The following is an 8,546-nucleotide window of genomic DNA, read 5'->3' as shown; positions in this document are numbered from 1 at the left end:
AGTAACATGAAATGTCCAGTGGGTGGAGCCCTTGTTGCATTTTGCTCAGTGTACGCAAAGCAAGGATTGAAACATTTTGGGATGAATGCTCCCATATCGTTGGGTGAACTTCAGGCGGTTCTGTGGGAACTCTGCAATACGCTTAGATTTTCTTTGAAGTATTAATTGGTACCAAGCTTCAACCTTTTTAGCGTTTAATAGCTTTCTAACAGAACATTTAAATCATTTAGTTCTTTAGTTAATGTCAAGTGGAAAGATTTTCCTTTCTGACAAATTCAACTAGATTGTTAAATTTTGTTGCATTTATTTCTGGGTAAAAGAACTAAGAATGTTAAAGAATGAGAAAATCTGTTTGAAAGAGAATGAGAGGTTAAATTGTGGTAAAGAATGTAACACGAATGTCACCCATGCTGACACCTAAAAGACAGTAGGATCAAAGCAATTTCCCCATCACTTAGTGTAAAAGGCCTGGCATTCATGTGCACACAGCGTAGTTGAATTAAATTAATTGATTTACTTAGTTTTCTTTCTAGAGTCGGTTAACCAAATGCTCTACCCCAGATAGCTCTGTGCACCTGTTAGCTGGGCCACGTCTCCTTCCCACTTTGGAAACCTTCCATTGTGCTCCCTGGAACTCGGGATCTGCCATATGTAAAGTTCTTAGGGCCTCCCCCTCTCTGAATATTCATTTTAGGATTTTGCTCAGTGGAGACCTGGCTCTTCGCGAGGACCCTGCTTCCCTGCTGCCCTCTCATGCTGTTCCCCCTCCCATGCCCCTCCCCACTGGGCCCAGAGGGGCAGGAGGGCCTGCCAGCTCCTCGTTGCCATCCCCGACCATTCTCCCTTCCATCTCCCGGGAACTCCAGCTTTGAAGTGCATGCTTCAGACTATTCCCCAAGCCCTGCTTGCCGCAGTCATCTACTTCCTGTCCCTTCTCTTAATTTCTTTAATATTTTTAGCTTCTGGTTCACTGCCATTTCCTCTCAGAATTCCTGTGATAATTTTGAGCTATTTCAGTATCCAAATGATCCTTTCAACACTTACTGCTCTTGGTTCCTCAGCCTCCCCTGCTCCAGGGATCTCGTCCCTTTCCTCACCTCAGTCATTGCCTCTCGGGGTCACACCCTTGCCCTTGCATTTACCAAAATAACATTAACCTCGTTCCAGCATCCACTTTCCAACCACCACATCCTGTCTTTCCAGCTCACTCCCTCCGAGGCCCACCAGACCTTCAATCCGTAGGTCTGACCGCATTCTCCTCTCGCTCCCCCTCCTTGGACAGCCTGGCCTGGCCTGGATCCCCTGCTTCCACCTGACATTAACCCCCTCGCCGACTCCTGGATGTCCCTGCTTCATCCTTCACCCTTGCGCCTGGAAAACCCCAATCCTAGCTGAATCTAATTATCTGCTTACCCCATGCCTGCCTCCTTGCAGCTGAGCAAGACTGGATAAAAACCCGCAGCCATGACTCGTGGGCTCAAGGGAAATTTATCTCCGTTAACCTCCCGTGGACCCGTCCTGCTGTCTGGCCGCCTGCTTTATCTCCCTAGTCCATTCCTTCTCCCACTTTTCTAGACTAATCACTCACCAAGTTTTAAACTGTGCATTTTAAAAAATTGGACCGATGAGAGCAGGGTAGAACTTAATAGAGTTCATAGCATAGAATAAGGGTAAATATTACTTCATGAAATGCTTGTTTCAGTTTTATGTATACGTATTTACAGATACATGTGTGCTGGCTTAGGAGGAAAGATTTGTTCTGTGCTAAAAAAAAAAGTTAAAGGAATACAGTTTTAGACAATTATTTCACATCTTCTCTCCTTAAATTTTTATCACTTCCTTCATCTCCTCACTGTTATTAGATGACATTTTCCTAAAAAATTAGGAGTTAGAAGAAAAGTCGTCCACCTGCCAACCAGTCTGTAACCATGCTCCACTCTCCTTCCTGTTAATCTCTGTTCCCTCCCTGTTTAAGCCCAGTCCCATGTCTCCTAGATCCCATGAATACTAAATTTTCTTTTTTTTTTTTAATTTATCTTTATTGTTGAAAGTATTACAGGTGTCCCATCCCCCCCCCCTCAATTAACCCCCTCCACATCGCTCCCAACCACTCCCCAGACCTTCATCCTGTTATTGACTGTGTCCATGGGTTATGCTTATATGCATATAATTTCTTTGGTTAATCTCTTCCTACCCTCCACCCCCCTCCCCTCTTTCCTCTGAAATATGATCGTCTGTTGCCTGCATCAATGTCTCTGGATCTATTTAGTTCATCAGATTCTTTTTTTTAATTTTTATTAAATATATCTTTATTGATTTCAGAGAGAAAAGGAGAGGGAGAGAGAGAGATAGAAACATCAATGATGAGAAAGTCATTGATCGGCTGCCTCCTGCATGCCCCCGACTGGGGATCGAGCCGGAAACCTGGGCATGTGCCCTGACAAGGAATTGAACCCGGATCGCCTGGATCTTAGGTCGACGCTCAGCAGCTGAGCCACATCTGGCGGGGCCATCAGATTCTTTTGTTCATTAGCTTCTTCAACTTTTCCTGTAGTATTGGTCTGGTGGTGATGAACTCCTTTAGCCATTTCTTATCTGTGAAGCTCTTTATCTGACCTTCCATTCTAAATGGTAGCTTCGCTGGGTAGAGCAATCTTGGTTGTAGTTCCTTGTTTTTCATCACTTTGAATACTTCTTGCCACTCCCTTCTGGCCTGCAAGGTTTCTGTTGAGAAATCAGCTGACAGTCGTATGGGTGCTCCCTTGTAGGCAACTAACTGCTTTACTCTTGCTGCTTTTAAGATTCTCTCTTTGTCTTTAACCTTTGGCATCTTAATGATGATGTGTCTTGCTGTGGGCCTCTTTGGGTTCCTCTTGTTTGGGACCCTCTGTGCTTCCTGGACTTGTAAGTCTATCTCTTTCCCCAGGAAGGAGAAGTTTCCGTAATTATTTTTTCAAATAGGTTTTAAGTTTCTTGGTCTCTTTCTTCCCCTTCTGTCACCCCAATAATATGACTGTTGGGCCTCTAGAAGTTGTCCCAGAGGCTCCTTATGCTATCTTCATATTTCTGGATTCTTTTTTCTTTTTGCTCTTCTGGTTGGGTGTTTTTTGTTTCCTCATGTTCCAAATTGCTGATTTGATTCTCAGTGTCCTCTACTCTACTGTTGATTCCATGTAAATTATTCTTCACTTCAGTTCATGTAGTCTTCATTTCAAATTGGTGCTTTATTATGTTATCGATTTTTCGATAACATTATATTATCAGTTGTTTTCGTAATAATATGCTTGAGCATCCTTATAAACAAAATTCTGAACTCTGTATCTGTTAGCTTGCTTGGATCTATTTCATTTAGTTCCTCTTCTAGAGATTTCTTCTGTTCTTTCCTTTGTGACATGTTTCTTTGCCTCTGCATTTTGGCTGCTTCCAGGTGTTTGTTTCTATGTATTAGGTAGAGCTGCTGTGTCTCCTGGAATTTGTAGAGTGGCTTTGTGTAGCAGGTGTCCTGTGGAGTCCAGTGGCTCAGCCTCTCCAGTCACCTGAGCTGGGCCTTCTAGGTGTTCCCCTGTGTGGGCTGTGTGCACTATCCTGTTGTAGCTGAGCCTTGGTTGCTGTTGGCGTCACTGGGAGGAACTGACCCCCAGACCAAACAGCTGTGAGGACCAGCTGCAACTACAGCCAGAGAGTTGCTGTGCTGGAGACACCCCTATGGAGCAGGATTTACTTCAGTGGGGCTTTTGTGTTCACCAAGTGCTCCCCTTGAGTGTGTCACTCATGGATGTGGTAGGGTTGTAATCCAGTGTGGTCGAGTCTGACCACCAAGTGCACTGTCTCTGGGGCCTCCCGGGAGGTGCAAAGTCAGCCTGTGCCAGTGCCTTTCCCAGGGCCACCCAGCATGAGCTACACAGCAAACCGTAGTTGGCTGCTACTTGTGCTGGGCTTGGAGGTGTCCAGGAGAGGCCAAGCTCTGAGCCAATGCAGGCTGCCGCTAGTGCCAGGCCTGGGGCCGCTTATCAAGCCGTATGGAGCCCGCTGCTGCTTGTTTGAGACATTGTAGGAAAGTCCTAAGCATGAGGCTCGAGAGGCCACTTGCGCAGAAAAGCCCCTGGAAATGGCCTGGATGAGCTGCAGGTGGGGAGGGGCGGGGCCTCCGGGAATCACGGGGCGGGGCCAAAGGTGAGAGTCAGGTGCTGGCGACTCAAACATGGCGCCTGCCTGCCGGCTGTGTGCGGAGACTCTCCAAAGGAGCCATGGCCTCCGCCAGCCCTTCTGCCTGGGAGGAAGCCGCCCTCCGCCTCTCGCCCGGATCTCAGGCAGGTTAGTTCCCCCCCGAGTGTCCCAGGTCCTTTCAGGCTGCTGCCCGGCGCTGGGCTCAGAGGGAGCGTCCGAGTGAGTCCGTGCCGGGCCCTTTAGAGGAGCTGCTGGGGCTCCCGCAGCCTCCGGGACCTTTAGTTACAGTCCCTGCTGGTTTCACAGTCCAGAGTTGTGGGGACGTCTCTTCCCGGCCCTGGAGCCCTGGGCTGGGGCCCTGCTGTGGGGCTGGGACCCCTCGCTTCTCCGGGGAAACTCCCACTGCGGAGATTCCCTCCCAGGTTTAAACCGCGGCACTGGGTGTGGGCCCAAGGCCGGTCTCCGTGATGCAGCCCGGATCGGCCCGCGTCTCCGCCCCTCCTCCAGGTCTCGATGCTCCTTCAGTTCCCTGGTTGTGGGGCTTCTGTGCAGCCCGGTTTCAGGAGGCTCTGAGGGATGGTGGTTCTGTATTTTAGTTGTAATTTTGATGTGGTTGTGGGAGACGGTGGGTACAGCTGTTACCCATGCTGCCCTCTTGTTTCCTCCCCCTAAATTTCTTAAAGACATTGCTTATTAATGATTTAGTCATAACCTCAGTCTGGTTCTTTGTCTTGCATCATTAATTCCCTCCTCTCCACTAGATCATTCTTAATAATATGGAACATTCTACAATAGCTCCCATCTTAAAAGCAAACATCAAAGCCCAAAGAAGCCTTTGATGGCTCCCGTCTAGCTACTGTGTCATTTCTCTATTCCTCTTTACAGCAAAACTCCTTTAAAGAGTTGTCTACACACGCTGTCCCTGAGGTCTCTTCTCCCATCGTCATTTGTTCCTATTACAGTGAGACTTTTACTCTCACTATTCTGCCAAAACCTTTTAATAAGGTTATCAGTGACCCCTTCTTTCCTAAATCCAGTGAACTTTCCTGAGAGAGATCACTATCTCCTCTTTCAAACATTTTTTCCTCTTAACTGTCAAGGACACCAAGTGCTGCATTCCTGGTTTCCCCCAGAGCTTGCCTCCTACTTCACACATTGTGCCTTGTGAATGCTGGAGTTGCCCATGTTGCAGTTGGAGTGCCCAAGGTCTCAAACCTCTTCTCTTGTTTATTTATACATATCCCTTGGAGATTTCATCTAGTCTCATGGCTTTAAATAGCACATATATACTAATGATTTCCAAATGTATAGAATACAGACCTTTTCCCTGAAACTTGCTAATATATAATTGCCTCCTCAACCTCACCACTTGGGTGCTTAATAAGCATCTCAAATTAAAACTGAATGCCACCCTGGCTGATGTGCTCAGTGGTTAAAGCATCAGCCCACCCACCGAAGGATCTTGGGTTCTATTTCTGGCCAAAGGCATGTACCTGGGTTGCAGGTTCCATCCCCAACCTGGGTCAGGGCAAGTGCTGGAGGCAACCATTCGATGTGCCTCTCTCACATCGATGTTTCTCTCTCTCTCTTTCTCTCTCCCTCCCTCCCTTCCAATCTATCTAAAATCAATGGGAAATTATCCTCAGGTGAAGGTTAACACAACAACACCACACACACACACACAAGCTGAGTGCCCACTTTGCTCCTCCCACAATCTTCCCCATATCTGTTAACAGAGACTCTACTTGTAGCTGCTCAGAGCAAAAACTAGTGTCAGCCTTGGCTCCTCTCTTTCAAATACAATGCACATCCAGTTGATATTACCACATCCCATCGGCTCTATCTTCAAAATATAACCTGAACTCAAACACTTTTCACCACCTCCACAGCCTCCACCCTGCAACCAAGCCTCTGTGTGCAGTAGGTATTGGGGATACAAACATGAAATGGCATGCTTGGTTGAACTCATCTGATCGATAATTATAATGCAGCAGATTAGTGTCATAATAAAGGATTAATTACTGTAGGGTGAGACATGGAGTTGGAAAAAGCTTTGTAAGTAAATTGGCATTTGAACTGGATCTTGAAGGATGAGTGGAAGTTGGCCAGATGAATACAAGTAGAAGAGAGTTTCAAGCACAGAGGGCAGGGCACGGAGGTGTGATGTGATCTGGGAATGGTCAAGGGCTTGAGAAAGTTGAAAACGTTTCCTTGGTGCCGTGCCCTAAATGCTCATGGTGGAGCAGTTGAAAGAGAACCAGGGTGCAGATGTTTTCAAGAAGCATTTCAGTTCACTCAATGACCACAGTGAAGGCAAATTTGGGTTAAACATGTGTTATAGAGTCACATATATAATATCCTGATGAATAACTCCCTGACTCTGTCAAACCTATAAGTAATGCTAATGTGTGAAGTTCTCGAAACCCTATATAATACAGTCCATGTTACCCAGAGGTTTGAAACAGATATCGTCATATTGCCTTTGACCCTAGTAGTTTTGTGTTAATAAATTTAACAAGCCTTTATTGAATACCTTTAATATACCCCAAACTGTGCAAAGTGTTGAATAAAAAAAAAAAGTCAAGCTATCAAGGCATGAAAAGGCATGGAGGAACCTTGAATTCATGCTACTAAGTAAAAGAAGTCAATCTCAGAAGGCTACAAAGCATACGATTCCAACTACATGACATTCTGGAACAGGCGAAACTATAGGGGCAACAAAAAGATCAGTGGTTGTCAGGAGTGCGGAAAAGGAGAGATGAATAGGGAAATAGTAGAGGATTTTTAGGACAGTGAAAATACTCTGTGTACTATAATGATAAATACATGTCAAAATATTCTTGTCCACACCCACACAATGTACAACACCAAGAGTGAATCCTAAGATAAACTGTGGACTTTGGATGATTAGGATGTGTCATTCTTGGTTTAAAAACACACCATTCTGGTGAAAGATATTGATAATGGGGGAGTCTATGCATGTGTGGGAGCATTTGGTATATAGGAAACCTCTCTACCTTTTTCTCAGTTTTGTTGTAAGCCTAAAACTTCTCTAAAAAAATTAAGTGGGGGGGAAAAAAGTGAGTGTTCATGTTCTTAAGGGGCTTATGTATTTTAAGGAATGATATGATATAAACATAGACCAGAGGACAGAAAGAATATATTTTACCTTCCTGAAAATGTCCATTCAAGAAGTGTTGAAACAGTAATTAAAACAATAACTCCTAATAATTAATTAGATTTAAAATGCTTGCATTCACCAGTCTGCAAAATTAATCTACCCATATGAGAACGCTCTGACCTGAAAATCCATTTTTCCCTCATATCTTTCTGTTTCAGAGAATGAAGTGTTCTTTTCTTTGTTGGAGGTCAGCCTCTCACCAGAGGCCCTTGACCACTCTCTGCTGGTTTCCTCTGGGGTGTTGCTTCATCATTTACTCACTTGTTCATTCAATTGGCAGACATTGGATGCCTCTGTCAGGCACTGTGCTGAGACTCAGGGAGAAGAAAAGAAATAGACACAATGAAATAGACACAAAGAAATAGCCACAATGAAATAGACCTAATGAAATAGCCACAATGAAACAGACACAATGAAATAGACACAATGAAGTAGCCACAATGAAACAGACACAATGAAGTAGCCACAATGAAACAGACACAATGAAGTAGCCACAATGAAATAGCCACAATGAAGTAGCCGCAATGCAAGGCAACAAGGAAGCCACGTTTAGTGAGCTTCCTTTGTCTTCCACCTTTTCGTTTTCAGTGGCTTCTCCCAGTTCCCAACACCCTTATAACTCTCCTACCCTAACATAACTTTACCTGTGACCCTGGAACCACTATTTCCCTTCCCTGCCCACCTCCGCTGTTACCCTATTTCTTTTCTTCCTTCTCAATCAGGCTTCTTTAGGGGTCACCCTGCACTCACTGCCTCCTCTTTCCCGCCTGCCTTTCACTTACCAAGTCTCTGCAATTTGGCGTCAGCCCCCATCATTCCACTGAACGCTCCCTGCCAACAAGGGCATCAGCCCAATGGCATGTGTCTTGCCAAAGCCAATGATTATTTTTCTCTTCTTATCTCTTCTCTTCTTATTTGGACCATTCTACTGCAATGATCACTCTCACTCTTGATTTCTTTTTCTTTCAAACTCCATGCCCTTGACTTTGATGAACTACTCACTGCTGGTTTTGTAATTACTTCCTGCTTCCTTTCATCACTTTCCTGGGCTATTCCTCCCCTGCCTCTTCTCTGTGACCCTGAGCTCTGTTCTTGGTTCTTTGCTTCTTCTTTCATAGATGGTCCTCAAGCAATCTCATTGGCTCTTCCGGTCCCACTCTGATGATAAGAGTCTGGGTTGCATATCACATTGCCAGCT

The sequence above is a fragment of the Miniopterus schreibersii genome (genome assembly GCF_964146895.1).
Source record: "Miniopterus schreibersii genome assembly, chromosome: 2".
NCBI classification, from domain to species: domain Eukaryota; kingdom Metazoa; phylum Chordata; class Mammalia; order Chiroptera; family Miniopteridae; genus Miniopterus; species Miniopterus schreibersii.
Note: the sequence above shows the minus strand (reverse complement) of the source record.